Below are 25,005 nucleotides of genomic sequence, written 5' to 3'. Positions count from 1 at the left end.
AGTCTTTATTCAGGCCTAATTTGATGGTTAAAATAGAAATTGACATTCTTGTGAACTGTTTGAAATGGGCCACTCTCATTACCACTACAAAAGTGATTTTTCCTCCTTTGGTATCCTACTGTTAATTCAATTGTCACGTTAGACTGACCTCCCACTTGGTAAGGCAACTCCCATCTTTTCATGTGCTGTGTATTTATACCTGCTACTGTAGTTTCCACTCCATGCGTCTGATGAAGTGGGTTCTAGCCCATGAAAGCTTATGCCTATATCAGTTTGTTAGTCTCTAAGGTGCCACAAGGGCTCCTCGTTGTTTTTGCTGATACAGACTAACACGGCTACCACTCTGAAACCTGTCATGATGAAACAAGATGTTTGCCATTTCATAATCAAAATATTTCTGAACATTCCATTTAGCAAAAACAATTTATATTTTCACTATTTGCCTTAATTGAGGACAAAAACAAATGCCAGATTATCAGAATTTCCTGAAGAACAGAAATTCTGATTTTTAACCAGATCAGCTTCTGATAGCAAACCAAATGTAAAATTATTCAAGATGATTTGAATCTCAAAAAAGCTTTGGCTCATATTTAAGTTGTGTATGAAGGCTCAAGACAGTTCTTATTTTATCCAAGATACAAGAGAAAATTTGCCAATGACTTTGGAAGTCCTTTACAAGATATAGAGTCCTTTTGTTCTCAAGAGTTCTGTCAGAATAATGAATTTATAATAATCTGCCAGAAGCTTTAAGGTACAGCCATAAAATAAGATTTATAGGACAACCTATTTAGGCAGAGAACGGTCACAATGAAATCCAGGGCTTGCCTTGTATCTATAAACCACTAATAATGTTGTATAGAAGAACAGATGTAGATTCTGATCTTGTTACTTTGGTGTAAATGCAGCTCTAGGATTCTCAGACATGAACTTCTCCTGCTTTGAATGCTGAAAACTCTAGGTAACTAGTAGAAAACACTCACAGCCCCAAGTGACAGGTTTCAGAGTAGCAGCCGTGTTAGTCTGTATTCGCAAAAAGAGAAGGAGTACTTGTGGCACCTTAGAGACTAACAAATTTATTTGAGCATAAGCTTTCGTGAGCTACAGCTCACTTTCTTCTTCTGTTTCGGCAGTTACTGTATGTATCATACTATATACAAAAGAGATTAGAATGATTAGAGGATCAAGGAAGAAAAAACATCATCAGAAGATAGGGGACTTGATTGTCTTCTTACACCAATTGTATGAATCAGGAGTAACTCCACTGATGCTAATAGGCCAGATTCTGTCTCCCACTATGGCCACTTTATGTCACTTCTGTAGTTTAAAGAGGCTATAAAGAGGTCAGAATGGTATTGTGGTGAATGCTGGGAGAATGGCTGAGGATAAATGAAGTGGTGTATCAGGATAGGAAGGGGAGTGGCTGGAGCACCCTGTGCTCTGGCTATTCTGGGCTGCAAAGCAGCTCACAGTCGACCATGCAAAGCTGTAAATTAAAGCAGCCAGTGGGCTGCTCTAACTCATTCTGAGGTCAAACTGGAGCTCAGAGCACCCCTGAATATGGAAGGTACAGCCCCAGTTGCCATCCCCCTTCCTGGGCTGCTAATTCTATGATGCACCCCCTGAGAAGCACAACACAAACTATGGCCCACTGCAGTTACACTTCTGTAAAACTGGTGTGAGAGGAGACTGAGATCCACAATCTATGATAGCCTGAGAAATATCAAACAAATGTACAATATGCCTAAAGGAAAAGCAGAACGAATGCTTTGAGAAGTTTCCTAAACAGAAGTGCTTTTTACCCTGCCATTGAAATGACCATGTAAGGGCCTGCCGTGCAAGGACGAAACAATATTTTTAATAGGGGAAATAAAGTTCAGAACTTTTTCAAACCTCAAAAAAGGTTTGTGCTCATTTCAAGTTTTGGGTGAAGATTTGGGTCAAGTTTCAGGGTGGTTTCTCGACCTCTAATTACTCTTATTAACACTCCTAAATGTACTCTTTAGAAAATCCTTCTGCTAAGGAGGGCTTGAGTGAGTTAATGAGTATGAGAGAGAAAAGAAGGTCCTTGTTTGCATTTTAAATACTTCAGCTCACTAATTGGGGACCAAAGTAGAATTCTTCTGTTGGAATGGGGAGAGTTCAGGGAGAGGTGGGAGCAAGAACAATATTTTTTAGACCTGTCACTTTAAAATATACCCACTGCTGCTTTGACATGGCAGCCAATGTATTTTAAAGTAACAATAAGTAACTCTATCCTCCCTTTAGGCTCTTGCGGGGTTTATTTGTTTTTAAAAAATGAGCCAGGCAGGTTTTTCCAAGGTCTCACAGCTTTAATGAAGAATAACAATCTCTGATGATCCTGGCAACAGGCATCTTCTATTTCCAAATAAAATTTGAGAGTCAGGATGCCTTGCACCTATAGCTCTGTTATTGTGTAGCCTTCCAGTATTATAATAGCAAATAGACTCCCCACAGATAGTGTTGTTTCAGTCAGAGAGTCACATTGTCTCCTTATTATTGGTTGGATTTTTGGATGCTGTTTTTGCGATTGCATGCATCAGCTCCACACCTATACACACCCTGATTGTTCTCCTCAGACGGCTTAGAGCTCCAATAATTTTATCCAGAAGGTACAGCATGACGGAGATATTTGATATTTTATTGCTGTAGAAAACTATTTCCGCAATCAGTGCCTGAACTTGGTAGCTATGCGCTTCACATGTTTCCTCCCAAGTAAAGAATGAGGTTTTATTTGGCACAAAATACTCTTCTTCATTAAATTCTATCAAACATTTGAAAGCTGTCATACACTCTAGTGATATCAATTGGTGAGTCTGTGGACTTTGAAATGATTTAGACTCATGCACAACATGAAAGAACTGCAGTTTGGGCTAAACCCAGAATTTTTAAAGGATGCATTTCCAAAGGACAGATGAGTATGAGTGACTCTCCATATCCAAAAAAATGTTCTGTTTTCCATGAGCTAAGGAATTTGATGAATTGAAGTGTTTCGCTTTGACTGATATTTTGACCAATTATTGTTTGTTTTACAGTTACACAGGGAGAAACCCACTCTGTGCAGGACTATGCAATGCTCAAGGACCACTTATGCACTATTTTGAGGGCTTAAGTGGGAGTTGAGTGCTGTTTAGCACTTGTGCTGTCCCTTTGCACAGGGGTGAATGTCACATGCAATAGTCTACATGCACGGTTACAAATTAACCAGGGGGTTTGTTTGTGGAACTAATATGGTACACTTATTAATGCATTTTTGCACATATGTATAAGGTGACACCCTTTTAAACTCTGTTCTTCAACTGGTTTAAAAAAATCCACATATAAATGTAGAAAATTTGACTTCACAGAAAAGAATTCCTTAATACTGATGCAGAGTAATAATACCTAGCAGTGTTCTGTGTATATAACTCCTATCAGTGCTAATGTGTGGATCGATGACAGAACTGATCTTTACTTGAGTGGTGGAGGGAGAATATGCTACTCTTTCAGTCTTACAGCAGACAGAAATATTTTCCCCTGTGTGAGTGCTGTCCAGCTGTTCCAAGATGTTAGAGTCTGATCCTGTAAAATACTGAGTGCAGGAATGGGAGCTCAGAACATAGCGAAGTGTTTATACCATCTACCACAAGTAGGACCAATAAAATTGTGTTTAACTGGAGTCAAAGTGGATTGTGCTTTCCAGAAGAGCAACTAGGTTCTTGTTAAATTTGAATAGGTAGACTGTTTTTGTTTGTCTGTCTGCTAATTAAACATATTTTTAAACAATATTTCCCTGCTAATTTAAGACCAGTTGACTAGATAGATAGATAGATAGCTTTGCTGACATTGCTGACATTTGCTCACATGAGACCATGTTGGGGAAACAGAAGCAGGGAATAAGACAATAGTCATCCTAATTCTGCAAATATATTTGCTATAGTAGAGTCCTCTTAAAAATATTTTGTGCAAAGTAATTCCTGCTTCCTATCACTGTGTATTTGCAATGGAATTATTGAAGCATTTGACTGGGTCCACTTGTTTTTCAATGAGCACTTGTTAATAAATTGTAAATTTATTCTTCATGTCTGGTTATAGTTCTATGGTGATTTACCTTGTTGACCTTCCCCTCTCCTGAACAGGCATGGCTATCTTTCTCACACAGGAACAGACAGCTGTTTTCAATACCACTTCCAAAAGACAAACCTGAAAGAACTGCAAGGTGCCATCCATGCACTCTGAGCACGGATTTATGAAAAGACTTCTTAAGAAAGAAAGCAAAAACGAAAGAAGGAAAGAAAACTGGCAGCTCCTTCCACACATGAGCTCTGCAGTTGGCCACTTGGAATGAACTTAAATAGCATCTGAATAGGTCATCTAAATGTATTTTCTCTTTTAAGTAGGTTTAAGCAAAAGCAGATTGCTGTTTCTCTTTCCTTGTTTCCTTGACATCACAATGTGATGCTGCCTGTCTGAAGGCCAGACGCAGAATGAGGTATATGTGGGGAACATATGGAATTGGTTTCCCTCTCAATGATAAACACATGCATTTCCTCCATAGTCCTGTCACTATTTTAGCAGCTCAGAAATAAGTTGAACACTAGAAGTGAGCCATGCAGTAATAAAATTATTGTTCTCAAAATGCAGCCTTGGTCCTGCAAACTCTTCAGTGTATGCATACCTTTACGTGACGGCAATAGCATCACTCACATGAGTAAAGTTCAGTGTCTGCAAGAGCAGGGCCTAGATGTCTTACCATAGCTTGGCAACTTCTCACTTTATTCTTGGGCAGTAACATGTACAGATCAAAATAAATGATGGTGTGAACGTTCAAAATTTCATGGAGAGCATCTTGTGTCTGTTATGGTAGCACCTTGAGATGCTAACGGAGACTGGGGCTCTGTTGTGCTAGGCACTGTGCAAACAAATTGTACAAGACAGTCCCTGCCCTGAAGAGCAATGTAAATGGACAGAATAAGTGGGTGCTGAAATGACTTGTTGAGGGTTGCAGGGCAGGTCAGCAGCAGAGTCCGGACTAGAACACAACTCTTTTGGATCCAAGTCCTCTGCACTATCCATTAGACCATGCTTCCTCTCCAGATTTGATCAACTCTTTACATCAGGTCCCTAGTTTATGCTGACAATTTGACAGACACAATCATTTGCACCCACAAAGCCAGAATTTGAGAATACCTCCCCCTCAAAAGGCATGGGTAATACTACCTGGATACCACTATGTAAGATGCTACAAGAAAACCCAATAGCTAGATCAGCCTGCAAAAATCTGGTATCTGTATAATGTGTGTGGATAAATCCTGTTTTTGTGGGCACACAAAATCTGCAGGTACAAAGTTAGAAATTGAATTATTACCCCTTTGGCTCCCAGCATACATTTATAGTGGCAGCTGCAAGGATGTACTGTGTGTCCTGGAAATTCAGGCATTTTGTACCTAAATCTGTGGCTATTTTTCCAGGAAGTACACCTTTTCAATTAGTGCCATCTGTTTCAGCAGCAGCAGGAGGACTCTCCAGCTGATTTGTTTGGTTCCAGTAAGTACTAAAATTTAGATATAAGGAATGCACCCTTAAAAATGCCCATGCACCTGTTCTTAGGCATTTACATGTGCAAACACACAAATTACATATTACAGGTATATTTACTAATTTTTTTCCTGCAACTGTAGATTTTTGGGGCTCCAGAGTACATATTTGCAAGTTGAAGCTACAATATAAACCATGACTCAGAAGGTGCCAAGAGCTGCAAACAATCAGAACATCAACAGAAAATCACATAAGAAAGACGGAAAGAAAGAAAGACAAAGAAACATGAGCAATAAACTGATTACATCTTTGTAGATGTGGTTTTCAAAAATGAGACATCTGTTTGGGAAATAAAATCTGTACAAAAAGTGGGGTGGGGAAAAAGGTGGAACTCCGCCAATGAAAAAAAGAAAATGTCAAACTTTCCCACAGAAATCTTAGTTAACCTGATGCAGAAACGGAGATGTTAAGAACAGAGGATTTATTTGAAGAATGGTGTCAAGGAAAAGGTTACCAAACAGAAAAAGTGTCCATGGATTCATTAACACCACAGGAATTAGGAGTAATGGCTACCAATATAATCCAGCAGGTTGGGATACATTTCTGTTTGTTTTAAACTTTTTAAGTGAATTCAGTGCTTGTGAGCTATAGGGCTTTGACTGATCTGAAGAATGAAATCATCTGTCCTGGAATAGCTACCCCATTGGCAGTAGCAGTGCAAGCTTCCCCACATTGTTCTTCCAATGAACCAGATTCTGGCCCCTCTTTTTGTTTGACCCACTAAGGATTTTCCCTCTGTAGGATAATCCTTCAATGGTATGGCCACCATAACAACTCTCATGCCAACCCATTTTAGCACCCTAGCATAAGGGATATGGCTGCAAGAAGGAGGTATTTCCAGGATGTCTCTCTGCCCTGGCAATCCCTGTCTGCCAGACTAGCCTTTAAGTGCTGTTGACAGCCAGAACAAAGTTGAGCATCCCTCAGGACTGGGAGGGTGGTGGGGGGATGAGACAGGATGCCTTAACGCCCCCCCCTCTCCCCCGCCGTGGAGTTGCTTTCTTCCTTCAGAGATCCACACTCTGGCTCCTTCCATTGATTGAATTACTAAGCTTCAAAGACAAAATGCACAAGTAGAGTATACAGATCTAGGAATCCTAGTGACAAAGAAAACAAGTGACATTACAGATGTGTTGTTACACCTTTCTTTATTAGGAGTAATACTTGAAAGAACTTAAGCATATTTAAGAACATAGTAGTTTTTAATTTCCTTCCCAAATTGATCATTTACTTCAGAGGTTTACAGTAGTTTCAGAATTGCAGCCTTATGTTCTGTAACCATGAGGAGCCTAACAATTCAAAGTAGAAGTTTACATCACCAACAGCAGATGAGATGTGAGAGATGAAGATCCCAGAGAAGTTTAGATCCTGAGTCAGGCTCTGCTGTAGACTAGAAAATCTGGCAATAATGGAAACTTTTGGAACTTCTTGGAAATTTATGGAGAATGAAACTTTAAAGTAATAAATAACTCAGAAAAAACAAACAAAAACAATGGCAAATGAGAAAATGATGGAAAAAATCCATTGTCTGTCACTGCATATGGCTTTTGCTTCTCCAAAACAATTTTTCATTCTATTAAATACACACACATTTGTAGCATATGAAGATGACACTAATAATGGGAACCCCCCAATGACAAAATAAGTGAAAAAGACTTCATTAAATCACAAGAGATACTATGAGAAGAAATGACTCATATGAAAGTTTTACCCGAGTGAGGACTAAGTAAAATCTAAGTAAGGACAGCAGGATTTGGCCTTACCAATGTAAACAATAATAATTGTTATTACTATTAACCCCAATAAGGACCACTCACCAGTGTCATAAGTTACAGCAGCACCATAGCTGTTCTAACTCTCACCAAGGCTGGAGCAGTCTGAACTTCAAGATCAGGGATTCATAACTGATTCTTGATGCCCCCTCTACCTTGTGAAGCAGAGCTTGGCTGCTGGACAGAATCTAACTCAACATTTACTTATACTATAACACTGTTAGAAGAAGTCACACATGGATTCCCTCTGATGTACCAATGATAACACACATGTCTGTCTGTAACATATATATCTGTGATTGGGCAGATGCCCCTCACTGGCAGAAAAGAGGTTAAAAGCAGCCCTAGAGAGATTGTGCTAGAGGTAACCAATTAGAAAGGGGATGAGAGGAGTAGCCAATCATAGCCCAGCAGGCCCATATAAGAAGGGCTCAAGGCCGGCCCTAGGTTTTTGCCGCCCCAAGCAAAACATTCCCCCCCCCCCCTTCTTTTTGACTTTTACACATGTTTGCACTTTGCAATGTTTTTTTTTTGGTTTGGTTTGGTTTTGTTTTTTGACTGTTTAAAGTTTAAAAAAAAATGAAAACAGAGAATTTGTAGTTAGTGAAATAAAACAATTTCTTACTAGTGTACTCATTTAATTTTAACAAAATCACAATTACAAACAATTTGGATTCAACTATACACTGTAATGAAAAATGTTAGTGTCTTCCGGTGCACCCAGTTTCTCATAAATTAAAAGAATTTATATGAACTGAATTTTTCTGTTTTTTATACCTGCATAGTCTTTTAATAATTCAGTGAAATCTAAATTTTTTGCAATGGTACTTTCAATTGAAATTAATGTGAGTCCTGACAAACAATTTTAAGACATGGTGGACCTCAAATAATTTTATAGTCATTTCAGTTTTGAGAAACTGCACTCACCAGAAGCCACTGATACTGGTAATGTTAAAAGAATGTGTAATGCTATAGCAGTGTTTGGAGTGAGGTGCTTGGAGCTGTACATCCCGCCCGTGGGCCCCCAGCCCGATCTCAGACCTAGACCCACCCCCGCAGAGGGGACAGTAACCGACAGAGCGGCTGGGGAGTGGGTCAGCTGCAGGGAGGGGGGCGGACCAGCCGCACCCACCCAGCGCCGAGCCGCCCAGGGCAGCGGGTCCCTTACTGGCTGCAGGTCCTGCCCCGATCCTGGGGTCTGCTCCGCTCAGCTCCGGCTCCTCTGCCTCTTGTGACGTGTGGGGCAGGGGCGGGCGGGGGGGAGAAGCCGCATCGCCCCGCTCCCCCAGTGGCGGGGGGCCAGGACAGGGACCACTCCCGCGCTGAGCCTGCCTCCCCACCCCATGCACGGGCTCAATGGTTGACTGAGCGGGGCCCGGGGGAAAAAAAGGATGGCGGGAATGCGGCCCCTGAAAATGTGCTGCCCCTGGAAATGTGCCGTCCCAAGCATGTGCTTGCTTTACTGGTGCCTAGAGCCAGTCCTGGAAGGGCTGCAGACAGAGCAGAGGTCAGGAACTGATTGGAACTCGAGAGGAGAAGACCAGGCTCCTAGCAGGGGGAAGAAGCCCGAGCACCTGGGACAATTCAGTGCTGCAAGCAGGGACTGGGGACCTAGAGAGAGCCCCTGGCTGACTGCTGGGGTCTGCAGGCTGAGGCCCTAAGGTACAGGCAGAAGAGGGTGCTGGAGCTGCATGGGAAGCGGCCCCAGGCCAATGGACTGCAGTTGCCACTGAGGGAAGTGGCTAGGTGGAGATTACAGGTCCCCTGGAAGGGGAGAACATAGAGTGTGGCACAGCTGGAGGGCAGTGTCATGAAGAAGACACTGTGGTCCTGGAAGTGATGTGGGTCCAGGAGCAGAGGTGATGGTGGGTGACACAGCACCAGAAGAGGGTGCAGAGCTAAGTCCCAAGACAGCCAGTAGGAGGAGCTGCAGTGGTGAGTTGCACCTCATCACAATATCTAACACCTTTTTGTCATAAACCGGTTTCTTCACTTATTATATTTTGCTAAACTCTAAAGCACACACTCTCATAAAAATTAGCAATGGGAAAATCATATATGTATTTTGTCTTTGTTCAGTGTCAGAACTATTTCTTGTTTTTCACCCCTAAGATTGAATCCTCCTTGAACCCATTTCCCACCATTCCTCACTAAGGGTGGAATGAGGGCTCCTGGGTGCAGTTGCTTACCACAAGCTGAGCCATCTTCAATGCCTTAATTACTGGAAGACATGGTATACTGTGAGTGAATTCTATGACTGTTTGTGTGAGGGCATTTCCAGTAGTTAAATATGTAGCTATCCTAACTAGTTTTTTTGTGTCCATCAGTAGATGGATTATTTTGAGGGTGATTATGATACACAGGTATCCTCAGGAAGTACATTTCTGTATGATATGTTAATCCTACTGTGCTGGGTATGTACTAGATGACTACCAGTACCATTGTGCTAGAGCAGGGATCGGCAAACTTCTGGCCTGAGGGCCACATTGGGGAATAGAAATTGTATGGCAGGCCATGAACGCTCACAAAATTGGGAGTGGGGTGTGGGAGGGCTCTGGTTGAGGGTGTGGGCTCTGGGGTGGGACTGGGGATGAAGAGTTTGGGGTGTAGGAGGGTGCTCTGGGCTGGGACTAAGGTGCTTGGAGGGGGATCAGGGGAGGGGTATGGGAAGGGGTGCAGGTTCTGGCTGGGATGCGGGCTCTGGGATGGGGCTGGGGATGAGAGGTTTGGGGTGCAGGAGGGTGCTCTGTGCTGGGATTGAGGGGTTTAGAGAGTGGGAGGGGGATCTGGGCTGGGGCAGGGGGTTGGGCCATGAGGAGAGGCTCAGGGGTGCAGGCTCTGAGCAGCGCTTAACTCAAGTAGCTCCTGGAAGCAGTGGCATGTCCCTTCTCTGCTCCTAAGTGTGGTGCGGCCCCCGCCCTGGATGGAGTGCCCTGGCTTAAAACAGCTCACGGGATGGATCTGGCCCGTGGGCTGTAGTTTGCCCACCCTTGTGCTAGAGCATACAGTAGCGGATATGAATAAGAAATTCCAATTGCTAACACTGTGACACACAAACTTAGGCATAATCATTACTCATGAGCAACATTCTGCATAGGGGAGATTTAAGAGCAAAGCAAAACCTTGATATAGAGCCAAATGTAGACCTTGATAACCATACCTAGGCCTTGAGATAGATCCAAGGCAAGACTTTAAAAGCCAATGCAAGGCCTTTTGACTTTACCATATTATATATTTAAAACTGGAAAATATTGACATTACAGCAGGACATATGTGGCTATTATGAAAGTTTCTATACAATGAAAGGTAAAAGGGATAATTATTAGCCTGAAAGAGTGATGTGGCTTTCTTTCCATTGGCTGTTTAGAAATTATTGTATAATTATTGATGGGCTTTTGGGAATAAATTTCCAAGAACCGTTATGGAAATTAAATGGGAAGGATATTGAATCTGTTGTAATATTTTGAGTACAGTGATATATTTCAAAATACTTGGTATATTGAAATGAAGGCATTGAAAGAAAAGTATAACCTTCCTTCTCTGATTTTCTGTTCAAATGCACCAATTATTTTGCTGACCCCAGGGTCTGAATTTCAAAGAGGGCTGAAGACAGGCTTAGGCCTGCTGCTATGGCAAATTCCAAAATACCCAATTACTGACCTCAGAAAGAGTCAGCATTCCAGAGATTAGAGTCATTGGGAGTTTACTTCACAAACTCACTTCTAATAATATACTATAGTGCCTTTTTCAGTTAGCAAATAAGATATGTCTCAAGGCAAAATAGTTATTAACAGTTGGGGTAGGAGTTACATCTCTAATTGGAAACAGCAACATCTGCAGAGAAAAGTAAAAGCATATTACAAATAGATGCATATAGTGAATTATGACAGGTTTCAGAGTAGCAGCCGTGTTAGTCTGTATTCGCAAAAAGAAAAGGAGTACTTGTGGCACCTTAGAGACTAACAAATTTATTAGAGCATAAGCTTTCGTGAGCTACAGCTCACTTCATCAAATGCATCCGATGAAGTGAGCTGTAGCTCACGAAAGCTTATGCTCTAATAAATTTGTTAGTCTCTAAGGTGCCACAAGTACTCCTTTTCTTATAGTGAATTATGGTGAGTCAAGGTAATCATTCCATAAGACCAGTCTCAGCAGAAACAATGAGCATTTCAGTGCTTCAGGGAAATAACCCTGAATATTGAGGAGTGTCCCAAGGATTAACTCTGTTCTTTCTAGCCAGTTTTACTAACATAACCTTGGCACACTTCCCAGGTTCCCTTGGTTATTATTTACACTGCATTTATTTGGATGTTTGCACTTTTTGGGGAAGCTAATCCTCTTCTCTCCCCCCCACCTTTTGGTATCAGGATGCTTTTCAATAAGGAAACCCTTTGGTCTGAGGCTGCCTGATGTAGTGCTATTGTGTCTCAGATGTCAGTTATACTAAGGCATCTTTAGCTTTGAGTTATTCTAATATGAGTGACCTGCTGTTTCTCCATACAAATTTTTTCCACTGCTTTTATAATTAAACATATAAGGCCAAAGCCTGAAAGCTGAGTGCCTGCTGAGCACTCATAACTCCCATTGAAGTCAACTGGCATTGCAGATACAGAAGTGGTAGTATATTCGCACACAGAAACCATTCTTCCTCTCCCTGTGCTTATCTCTATGGGACAAATCCTTTCCTCTGTATCACTCTTAATGTGACATGGAGTTGAAGGGAGTTTCTGACCTCACATAAGGCGCAAACATTATGGGCTATTGTGATGGGTTGAACCCCCGTCCAGGATGCCACCTGATATGCTGGTGGCATATCCACCCATTCACCCAGCCTGGGTTTCCTCACCCTGTCCTAGCTGTGCCAGGCCCTCAAATCTTCTCCAGCACACACACAGGTAGTGACACACCCAGCTGCAAATGGACACAGACACTGAGGTCAGCTCTGTGTGGGAAGAATCAGTTTGGGGATTGCCCAGCACTCACATGCACACCTCCTTTGGGGTAGAAACCCAAAATAATGTCTTGTGCTTTATAGAAAGATCTGCACAGTGCAAGCTCATGAAAATTTGCCCTGTCCCTCAATGTGGAGAGAGAGATGCTCAGCTTTTTGTCCCCAGTTATGAATGGCACAAACTGGGTTTTGAAATAAACAAGAAACTAGTTTAACTACAAAAATTAAAATTAAAGTGATTATAAGGGATAGCAAACAGAACAAAACAGATTACTGAACAAATAAAACAAAACATGCAAACTAAGCTTAATACACTCAGGAAACAGATTACAAAATGTAATTTCTCACCCTAAATGTTGTTTTAGGCAGGTTTCAGAGTTGCTGTAGCTTAGAGTTCCAGTTATTTCTCTTCACAGACTGGATCCCGTCTCAGCCTGGACTCAGCCCTTGCCATTTCCTTCAGGTGTTTTTAGTAATCTTCCTTCTTGGACAGGGAGACAATGGACAAGAGTCCTGCTTAATTTATTCCACAGCCTTAAGTAGAATTTACATAAGGCAGCAACCCTTTGTTTCCAGTGGAAAAATACCAGCAGTGTCCAAGGTGGTACATCTTCATCAGATGACCCTGAAGTGTCAAAGCAACACTCTCTTTGCTTCTCTCTCTCTGAATTTTCCTCTTTTGTGTTTTTAGTTTCCCCATTTACTCTGTAGCAACGCTTCTTTTACCTAAGCTAAAAATCCCTGTAGTGCCCAAAAATACTGTGGCGTTTGCTCATCAAGTGGGTTACTACCAGTACAATCGTGATGTGAAAGTGGAGATAGGGACGTGCTGAACCTGTGATATACTGGGGTGGCAGCTGAAAGTGCTGCTTGACCCAGTCCATTGACTACAGGAGTATATAAGGGTGACAGCCTGGAAGTGCTGTTTGACCCGGCCTGCTCAGGCTTACTTTATTCCGGGGCGGTACCTTTGCCACAAGGGTGGCAGCTTGAAAGTGCTGCTTAGCCCAGCCTATGAGCCCTGGGGCATGTAAGGGGGTCAGCCTGAAAGTGCTGATTGACCCGGTCCGCTCAGACTTGCTCTGTTAATGTGTGTGTGTTCAACCGGTTCTGGAGCTGGAGGAACCCAGCCCTAAGGAACCTAGGTCCTGAAGGATAGCTCCATTGGGAGTGGACTTGCATAAGGGAGAAATAGAGCTCCATATGAAAACACACGTGACACAAGCAGTACATTGATAGAATTATAGAACCCCCCCACCCGAAGAGTAACCCTAATAAATGAGCATACCCCAAAGTAATGGGCAAAGCTGGTTGTCTTCAGATTACAGGACCTGGTGGGTTTTTCTGGGTGTACTTAGATACAGTTTTGTGTGTCTGTACGTGGTATAGGTCTGAATAAATTTAAACAGAGGTTTGGAGAATAATATGAATGAGATGAAAATCTTTCTGTACCTAAATATAATTACCCATATCTCTGTATCAGGGAAGTGGAGCAAAAATCAGAGCTTAACATCTATCTCTTTCTCTTCTATCTCTGTAAAAGGATTGTGGAAAAAACCCTACAATAAAAATCTACAAATCTGCAGCATACCCTAAGTATGCATTGTAGTCCTATTAAACCCATCATAAATGAAAAACAAACATCTCCTTCATTTGTATTCTGAGCCCTCCACTAATGAATGTGGGCTCTATTTCAATCCACCACCTGTCAAAGCTGTGGTTGTTCTCTAAAGTCTGAATTCTTCTCTTAAATGGGATCCGTCCCAGAGTTGGTTGTTGGTTGTTCTTTCTGGAGGCCTAGATAGTAGTATATACAAATGGGTCTGATCTTGCAACATGATGAGCAGGTCCTTAGAGAGGATGAGTACCTTTAACTCCAATTGAGGACACAGATGCTTAGGCCCTAATGCTCATTTGCACTTTACGCACTCTGGCAGGGCAAAGGGAATCAGGTGGAAGTAAATATGTACATCCACTTTAAGACTCATTTACACTGCCAGAGTGGTGTAGAGGGTGCAAATATAAATGAGAATCAGGCCCATAGCATTGAGTCCAATTTTCTGTAAATGGGAGAACTGGTTGTCACTGTTTGGCATCTCCTACCTAATTTGTTTGGCTATTACATACACACAGCATGGCACAGAAAGAGCAGCAGCTTTGTACTTACAAGACTCTAATAGGACTGATTTCTTATTTATACCAAATCCTCTTTGCACCACTCTGGCAATATGAAGGCATCTTGGTGTTAATGTAAATAAGATCCTAGTGAGGTTTTTGCCACAAAGGTTTTGGTGTGTGCAGACCAGCAGTAGTCTTTTCTTATTAAAGTTCTGTCAAACAATGAAGAGACAACGTCTAGGGTCACTAAGGTTCCAGACCTTATAGATTCTGCAGGGTGGGTAAGCTCACCTCCAACCCCCCAGAAGCATTAATACAGCAGATTATGAGGACATTTGACCAACGACTCATCTCAGCCACTAGAATTTTTAAAATTTGTTTTGCTTTATTTGATATCATGGTTATTGCAGATGAAAGTTCAAGGTGTCAAAGCTCTGTGCCTCTGGGAACCTTCTCAGACGATATCCTACAAAAAGGCCCTAAAGCTGTGAATGAAACCTTGACATCTTGAGGCCAACTGGAGTCCTCTTTCTAATCTGTCTCAAGAGGGGTTTTGATCTCATTGTATCTCCTTAGTTAAGCAGCATTATTAGGCCTGGTCAGTATTATGTGGAGCAAGATGCTGCATAACACTAGCTCCTGCTATCACTGAGAGCAGTCACTATAAATGCATGTGCAAATGTAGGCACACAATTTATGTGGACCTCAGGCCTCATTCTAATAATTTCTCCTGGAATATCAGCCCCTTTTCAGACAAATATTTTCACATCTTGGTACACTTCATGTTACCATATATTTATCTGGAATTGGAAATGATCAGCCTTTTTAGTTTTGTTTGTTCTGATTAAGAAAGCACCAATTATTAGTCACTGATTAGTACAACAATCATTAGAGCAATCCTACTAAATTGTCACATTGGGCACTTGGCAAGAGTTGCCGTTTGGTTAATAGCCGACTATATTTGCGGAGCAGGTTATCCCAGGTGTCATATGAGATGATTCTCCAGAAAAGGTCTGTTATGATGCTTGGGCAAAGTATGAAAATAATTCACTGCAAAATATTGGTATTTTAGCCACAGGAATATTTCTAACTTTTTTCAAAATTAGAAGCTGGAAATATCAGTTAGCTGCATACCATTAAAGCTCCAAAGGGCAATACATTTCATCCAAATATGTGTTGTATGTGCTACCTATGACAGTTGTGATACACCATAGAGAGCCAGAGGAACACAGAGGCAATACAGACAGGGTAACACAGAAGGAGTGGGGAGAGATTTATTGAAATTAATAAGAAATTAAACAATTTTAAGCTTCCATCAAATGAAGACTCAGTTGCCAGTGTCTGAAATATAGTAAAATACAAACTTTCCACCCTAGTGACTGCATTATATCTTGAAGATGCCATGGTGGTGAGTGCAGTATAAAAACGTAGCTAAAGAGACACACAGATCTCTTATATAGTACAAGACTGATTCTGTAAGTTATGATTAAAGCTTGGATTTCTAAAGGTGCCTACATCAGTAATGTGCTAAGTTCAGTGGGATTTGTGTAGCTAACCCACTTGGCTGCTTTGAAAATCCAAGTCTATAAGCCTTTAAAAATGGGATTTTATGTTTCTTAAAATGGCTTCTTTGTATTACAATGGTCAATTGTATTAGAATTAGCGGAGTTCCTCATAGTTAAACAATCTAAGGTGAAATCTTGGCCCTACTGAAGACGATAGCAAAACTCCCATCACTTCAGTGGGGTCAGGATTTCACCTCCAAGTCTATAGTTAGGTTCAGGAATAGATATGCAGTTGAATGTTATCTACAGGTAAGTAGGCACAAATTCAGAGGGGAGAATTTCACATGTGCCTGTGGTATGCAGGAGCGCAAGTCTCACTGAAGGTCAATGGAACCTGAGCTCCTGAATCCCTTAGTTATTAATTATCACTTGATTGTTATATACAAGGATGCATATTTAGCACAGACACCTTTTTTTGGTATCTAACTTGACACCCATTAGAGGGTCTGATTTTTTTCAGAAAGTACTGAACATCCATTCTCTGAAAATCAGCCCCCCAAAGTGTTTCAAGGTGGGCACCCAAAACCCATGGCACCCAGAATTGCTAGTCACTTCAAAAAATATATATTACAGATTCCCAGCACAGTTGCTAATGGTTGCACACATACACAGCATTTGCCTTCGTGCAAGAAGACATGTATATATGGAACCATCAGTGCATTCAAGTGTATGAAAAAGTAAGAGGTATTCCATACATAAGTTAACGACAGATACTAATGAGTATGAAGTGTGATTTCTACATATAAATGAGTCACAGGAAGCCACGGGCTGATTTCAATGGGTGTAACAGGACCTAAGTAGTTTGTTCTTACATGTAGTGAGTAATAAATCTTCTATAACCCATCTATTTTCAAAACTGTTCTGACATTGTCTGATTAGGCTTTAATTTCTTCCATACTGGTATCCAGTATTTCTTGCATTTAAATTAGCCACAACTTAAGTGCAGGAATTTATTTGGGAAGCATAGCATGGTGACGCACTAAGGAGAGGGTGGCTCGAATGGTAATATCAGCTTCCAAAAATTTCTATAAAAGAGAGAGGCAAAAACTTTCATTCCAGCACAAAGAGAGAATACAATACTGCTGGGCTATACAAAATGTTCTTAAAAATAACCTCCCTGTTCATCTGTTTCTCATGTTGTTTTGAAGAACTTGAGCTATTTACGCTTCTATGCATGTAACACTAATGGATGCAATTTTCTTCATATCCATTTCATTAAGCTATAACCACACTGAGAAATTATTAAAATGGAATTTTAAAAATTAGCAAATAAAATCTATATTTTATGGCAATTAAGACACCACAGGACACACCCCATCCACCCAAAAACTTGAAGCACAGGGCCGCTGCCTCCTCATTATCTAGGTGTGCCTGCAGGAAACATGACCCCTCATTAGCCTTCACAGAGATTCCATCTTTCCATGGAGGAAAGATGTGAAGCAGCATTGGCTCAGGGACTTAGTAGCAGTGCCCACTTTGAAACCCTGGGGAGCTGAAGAATGGGATTGTGTAGTGTATAAGAATCTTATAGCATCCCTTTAGTTTAAATAGTTTGAGCCCTCTAGTGGTGCTTGCCTGTTCTAGATTTTGGAATCTGCCAGAAATGAGCCAGAACACAGCTATGTGGGACCCAGCTGTGGTTTCTTTATGTTCTTGTGCAAAAGACACAACAGACTGTCTGGGATGTAAGGGAGCGCAGAATCTAAATGGTTAACTGCCAACGCATTAACAAAATATTTCACCACCACAGCTGCTTACATGGAACCAGTCAGTTAGAATTCAACCCTTAAGAGCATTCAGTCATAAGGCTTTTTTCAGGTCTGTTCTATGCACTGTTTTTCAAAACTCTATGCCATTTTTGAGTTAGGAGTATGGGAAGAAATTACACTTTTGTTAAAATTTAAAACCAAGCTAAGCTTTTATTTGCCTCTATGTAAAAAAATAGTTTAATCAATTTCCTTTAAACTTGGCCAAACAATTACTCTCTGACCTGAAAGCAAGCATGCAAATTTGCAAGCTAAAAGAGGTTTTTGACAAGCTTAAAGGGCTTGAAAATTAGGGTAAAGCTTGCGATCCTTGTTCTATCATTACTATGGTGGTGAAGTTGGCCCCATAATTAAAGATTCATATCTCCTTTAACTGTGACTGACTGAGCAGCCAAACTAAAACCAGGGCTTCTTGGATTGGCACAAGCTCAATTTAAGAGCATTGATCTAAACCTGGTCAGCATGTGATCCACAGCTGCATAAGTATTCACCTTCACTGTTTAATTTCTGAAGCTGGTTCAGACAGCTTATCTGAAGCCAGCACTACGGGCCTGATTTTCAGAAGTGCTAAGCATTCATGACTCCTATTGAAGCACCTCTGAGAATCTAAGCCCTTAGTGCTAACAGTGAAAGTGCCAGTAGCAGATCTGTTTCAATATATGTGCCAAAGGAGGAAAAAAAGGAAGGGATCCTCACTTAAAATAACTTTTTTAAAAAACAAAACAAAGAAAGAGAAAGATGTTTGGCATTGAATATTTAAGGTAAGATACAGAGTGCAGGTTCTACTGATATCCCCAACTTCACTTGCATATTGGTAGGTTGCCACTGCTTGAGACCCATTTCCTCCTGGAGTACAGTGGCAAGTCTTTATGGAAACTAATGGTGAAATCCTGGCTCCATTGAAGTTGATGGGAGTTTTGTTATTGACTTCAGTGGTGTCAGGACTTCATCACTGGTCTTTATTTATTAATCTTTGTAAAGCACTTTGAGATTTTTACATGGAGGGAGCTTTACATGCAAAGGTGCAATCTTTTGGTTCTATTCATATAAGCACTTCTTTTTAGCTCATTGGTAAATCATCCAGGATTTTAGCAAACTGGTCTGCTGAGCTCAGAAATGATAGCTCTTTAAAGATCTTAAAACTGAGTTCATTTCTTTCTTTCTTTTTTTTTTTTTACATTATATTAATTTAGGGCAGATTTTCAAGTTAGACAAATGCAATTGTGCACACACATTTTTATAGTGATATGCTCACATGTAGCGAGGAGGCATGGCCCCCCTCAGCTGCAGACGTGGAGGGAACGCTGCAGGCCACCTGGTGGGAGGAGCCAGTAGGGTCATGTCCTACATGCTGGAAGCAGAGGGGCGGGACAGGAAGCCAAAATATAAAAGGCCGGCCCAGCTGCTCAGTTGGGAAGAAACTGCTGGAGGTGAGCACAAGGAGAACTGCTGTTGCCCCAGCGAGCCTCTACGCTCTCCCAATGTAGAGAAGCTCCTATCGCTACCCTTGGCAGTGTACCCAGAGGAGATTGAGGATGACCCCTGGATCCAGGTATGCCTGAGGGGGAGAGAAGGAAGCAGCCCAAGGGAACCAGGCCAGGTCAGTGTGTTGCAGGTGTCTGCTGCAATCCCTGCTGACCCAGTGGTGGGCTGCTCTGCCACTGATAGGGCCCTGGGTTGGGACATGGTGGAGTTGGGTGGGCCCTTGTCCCCCCTGCCACCCCACCCCTGGAGTGGCAGTACTCCCCCTCTGTAGGCCAGGAGGCCTCTGCTCCTCAGCTTAACCCCTGGCCTGACCCCCTGACATAACATGTGGCACTTACCCCTACCTGAGCCCCTGCACTGGGCTGGTAGGGCAGCTCTGTCTGATTGCAGGTCAGAGCCTTAATTAGTGGCTGCCAATAGACAGTTGCACCCTGCCCTGGTCACCAGCCACAGCCCAGACTGTGTAGGGCCTGCCCTGCTTGGAGGATGGGCCCCCTTGTGAATCAGTAATTCCCCCACACTTCTGCTCAGAGAAGGCTTTATCAGATCCAAACTGCAAGGAGGTGTGGCCCCCTTCAGATGCAGAAACAGAGGGATGGCCCCGCCAGCCTACATTGCAAATACCAGATATGTGCAGACCAATCACGTATTGCACATGCACATGGCCAGTTAGGGTTACTGTTTCTGCTTTTTATTTATGTGAATTTCTTTTTCTGAATTTCAGTTAAGTAACCTAAGAAAGGCTTGTGATGTATTGGATCACATTCTATTTAATTCTTATATGTAGGCATCTGTCTCAGTTATATACTGTACCATAGTGGGAATGAGTCATACAAATACTCAGATGTTCTTGATGTCCCTGAAACATCTGAGTAAGGAAGTTCTTTCTCACTCTGATCAATAAAGCAATGCTTTTTAAAAAGTTCAAATGCTAGATGAATTTTGTTATGCATAGAAATCTGGGAAGAAAATCATGAGCGCTCATGAGATTTGTTTGTTCCTGTTGTTCCATGCACAAAGAACAAATACTTTCAGTTTGAATGACTCTTCCTTTATTTACCCTAAAAGAATAATATAACAAGAAAGAACAAAAACAAAGTTTCACTATGAAAACAGTGTATACTGTATATTTATCCCCTCTGACAATCTGCACAGGACTGATGGAACAAAAATAATGGCTTAACTCTGCACGCAGACTGATTAGAAGTGTAATCAAAAGGTTTAACTGTTTCATGGCTACATGTACTAGACTTTTTGTTTCCAGTCAAGCAAGAAATAACCCAAGAATGGTCGGTCTTGCAGTATTTTGGAACTTTCACTTCTGGATGAAGATAGAAACAGGGAGCACAAAGATAAAGGTAGATGAAAAGTTTTTTTTTTTTTAGACCCTCAACTGGTGTAAATTGGCATATTGCCAGCTACACATTTATATCAGCTGAGGTTCTGATTGTTGGCTTTTTTGAGTTCCAAAAAGTTCACTATGTTCACTTCCAGTTTTCAGAAAGGCCTGTTTACAAATAATGAAAACCATTTTGAGTTTTATTCCAACCACTTTACTAAATTAAAAAAAAAATTACAAGTCTGATTCAAGAAAGTAGGTTCAGAAGTTAGGATGAAACTTCATCTTTTGTAGTCATTTTTTTTTTTTTAAGAATGACATAAAGAAGTTTATAATAAAACACCCCAGATCTCTCTGGGTCTAAAACAATGGTAGAACTAACTCAAGTAACTTTTTTTTATTAAAAATAATGTATTCCTGACAATTTTCCTGTCAAGTTTCAGCTTGATGTGATTTAAAATGGGCACGCTACAAAGCTCTTAAAAAGGGGTTGGGGTCTTATAATGGAAACACTGACAGAACCTTAACTATAGCGATGTTACTGGGCGCCACTCTAATAAAAGGTGGCAGGGTTCCAGGAGTCTTCGCAGCTGCATGTCTAAACTTTATTAAGTATCTGACTATAGTTTGCAGGTTCTCGCCAGATCATAACTCATTTAATTTCTGACACATTCCAGTTCATAATTAGTGTTGTACTAATATGTTCCTAACTGGTACCAGGGTTTTTTTTTTTCTAAATTCTGTAAAACAAGACTGTTCCAAAAACCAGTGATGCACTTACATTTGGCAACTAAGCGCACACACATTTTTTGATCCTAGGGCTAAAATAGTTCAAATACTAACTGCCAGTGTCTGCAAAGGAAGAATGAGACACACAAACATCTGTAACTTCCAAAGCAGCCAAAGACAAGCAATTTTTAACTTTCTCTAAGCCATGTATTTTTCTTCTCTTTTAGCATCCAGTAGCAATGCAAATAATTATTCAACTACAATGGTGATGTCTTGTACTTAGGACATTTGTAAACACAAAGGAAGCAAACATGATAGTTTTAAACAAATTGCCAATAATAAAAAAATGCCATAATAACACACAAGATGTAAGTGTATATATTTCAATCCACTACTGGTGCCTAAAACAAATTTATATTTTAAACACATTTTGTCAGTATATTTAACACAACACACCCCCTTTTGTCTGTTTCATATGTGATCTACCAAAGATTAATAACCTGAAGATAAATGGCTAACTTCCTATATTGATTTATCAGTTATCCAACTGTATGTTTTATTGACTTTGTAGTCATAGCTTTATTTGGTACATATTCATCCAACATATCATACTGTTCAGTTCTATACATTCACTACTTTCTGCTCCAAACTACCACAAAAACCCTGATATTTTTTTTTGTTTTCCCCCTTCACACAACAGATCTCCATACATAGGATGGAGGGCCGGGCACCCACATGGCATCATTTCTCACCCTCCACGCCCTTTTCCTGGACTCTTTAAGATATAGGATCCACATCTAATGATCACCATGAAGGGTGAACATGTAGTATCTCTCCCCAGATAGTGGAATCCAATCAAGAATTAATATTAAGGCTCTATTGAGGCTTGAGTGGAGCCACTCTATGCTGTTTAATCTCTCTCTAACAAGATTTTCATAGACGACTGCTCATAGCCATGTTAAAAAGGAACTGGAGAGAGGCATCGTGAAGGACAGCGTGGTGGCATAGGGTCTCCACCTAAATACTTCTAGCAGATCTTGTACTTCTAGCAGATCTCTTGAGGTCCACTGGATTTTTGGAGTGAATTTCTTGGTTCTTCCATGGGGGGCAACCCCTCCTTTCTATCCTGAAGGAAGAATTCTGAGGAAATTCCAAAGCAGAAAGGTTCTTTAGACATAGGACCTTTAAATAACAACACAGGCCTTTGCCTGAGTTATAGGAGAACTCCTTTAGCTATGAGAAAGCAGTAGATTGTTATAGTCCCCTTGTTCTGGCTGCCCCCCACAGATGTGATCACATGCACTAAACTCCCAGTCCAGCAAAGCACTTAAGAACATGTACAATGTTATGCATGTCAGTAGTCCACTGAAATTAATGGGATTACTCGTGCGCTTAAAGTAAAGCGAGCACTTTACTGGACTGAGGTTTAAACTGCTGTATTAAAATTATATCAAGTGTAACCCTGCAGAATAAAAACAGAAAATCAAGGCTGTGGGGAAGCATTAAATCAATTTTATTTCAGGATGTTAAAAGACAAGGAACATGAGATTTGCATGAAGATGAACGTTTCATTGCTAGTTTCTTTTATAAATATTTTTGGGTCCCAGCATGAAGGGGAAAATTGGCTCTAATTATAGAACCTCCTTTAGCATGTGGGCTTCCCAGCTTTGCCTACTTTTTGTACTGTACATTCAGTCCTCAGTAACTAATCTTTTGGAGCTCTTCATTCCATTCATCTTTTAGGGAGCCACCAGAAGGGATCCCTAGCTAGAGCTGGAGACTAACATGAAGAGGAAGGAATACAGAACTACCATTCACTTACTCGAGAGCCACAGTTCAGGAAAAGACTTAAGCACATGCTTAAGCAAATGCTGCCCTAAATAGGGATGGGGTCCTGAGTTGGGGCTATAGGTGTAACACACAGCTGCACAGTAACCAGCCCAGCACAATCCTTATTCTTTTTAATTAGGCTACAGCTGAACATTTGATTCATATCCAAACAAGTACAATTATACATACTGCTGACAGTTGTCCATACTTTTGCAACCCACCAAAGAAAGAATTCTAGTGAGTGTTTGAAGAGGCTTTTGGCGCAAAGTGTGGAAGAGCTGACTTCTACAAAAAAAAGTGTTCCCCTTCTCAATTCCTTCAGAGTGGAGCTTGACAAGCTCAGAAATATACTGTCACTCGTCCTCCCCAAACCTGAAGTCTTCTACAGATAGAGCCGTAAGTCTTTGCTATTGGCAGGATTATGTCAGCTCCACTTCTGCTCACATTATCAAGGAGAAAAAAATTGCTTTCTTTAGCTTCATAACACATCCAAGCATACGTCTACACTGGAAAAAAATAGATCTGAGCCAGCGTGTCTCAGGGCTCAGGTCAACTGACTGGAGCTCACAGGGCTCATGCTATAGGGCTCACAATAGCAGTATAGATGTTCAGGCTCAGAGCCACCCTCTTGCTGAGTTTCATAACCCAGACTCCAGCCCAAGCCCAATATCTACACTGCTATTTTCAGTCCTGGATTGCAAGCCCTGTGAGCGCAAGTCAGTTGACCTGAGCTTTGAGACTCCCTGCCACAAGTCTTTTTTTTTTTTTTTTGGTAGTGTAGATAGACGCTAAGAGTCCAACTACTGATTTGCAATGACTGGGGGAAGGACTTAATTATGGAAATGCCAATTGTGGTTCCATAGTTAAGGCTGAGCTGAGTTTTGCATTTAAATAAGTATTCAACCAGTTTGTTACATATGAAGAATTCAGTATATCGTCCTCAGAATTGCAGCACTTACTCTTTGGGCACAGAGTGAACTTCCTGAAATTTTACATGTAAATCTGTTAATTATGAATTAGTTTATGAATTTAAATTACTTTTTAAAAGTGCCCTTTAAGAATTTTAGGTAAGATCATTCTTTTATCCCTAAGAATGGAATCAGACTCTTTAAGCTCACATATAGTTAAAAGTTACTGAAATCTAATGCACTAGCAACCTTTTTTAGGTCTAATGGTCATTTTTGTCCACAATTCTTCATAAGTGAAAGCTTCTTTTTTGGCAGAGACTGAAGAATAATGTTCCACTTCAGAGAATTCCACAAAGAACTGGCCTCTTTCAAAATGGCTGCCCTCTGAGGAAGCTTGTACCTTGAGAGTTGTCGTGCCATAACTTTCTTGATCCCCTTATTCAAAAAAGAAAACTTCAATCATTGGCCAGATTGTCTATGTCAAACAGTGGTTTCTTGAGCAGACAGCTCGTGCAAGATTCCTTCAAAGCCTCAATGGCATCCTGTCCTTCTTACTGGAGGCATTGGTTCAATAACAATGGATCAGTACTTCCCACTGGATTGTCTCTACAGAATACCTTGAAGCACAAAGTTCCCCTAACACTTCCAGGTCTTCAGTCAGCTATACATACTGGGTATGTCTACAGTGAAATAAAATACCTGAAGTTGGCCCATGTCAGCTGACCCAAGCTGCAGGGCTATAAAATTGCAGTGTAGATGTTTGGGCTCTGGCTGGAGCCCAGGGTCTTAATTTTATAGGTTCTCAGGGCTTGAGCTGTGAGGCTGAGTTACCTGCCATGGGCGTGCCACGGATGTTTTAACGCAGTGTAGACATACCCACTGAAACTCAAGCAGACATGGTAAGAAATAGGCAAATTCACAGTTTTCAATTAAAGGAACTTTGGATT

This window comes from Dermochelys coriacea, chromosome 5 (assembly GCF_009764565.3).
Source record: "Dermochelys coriacea isolate rDerCor1 chromosome 5, rDerCor1.pri.v4, whole genome shotgun sequence".
In the NCBI taxonomy this organism is placed as follows: Eukaryota; Metazoa; Chordata; order Testudines; family Dermochelyidae; genus Dermochelys; species Dermochelys coriacea.
Note: the sequence above shows the minus strand (reverse complement) of the source record.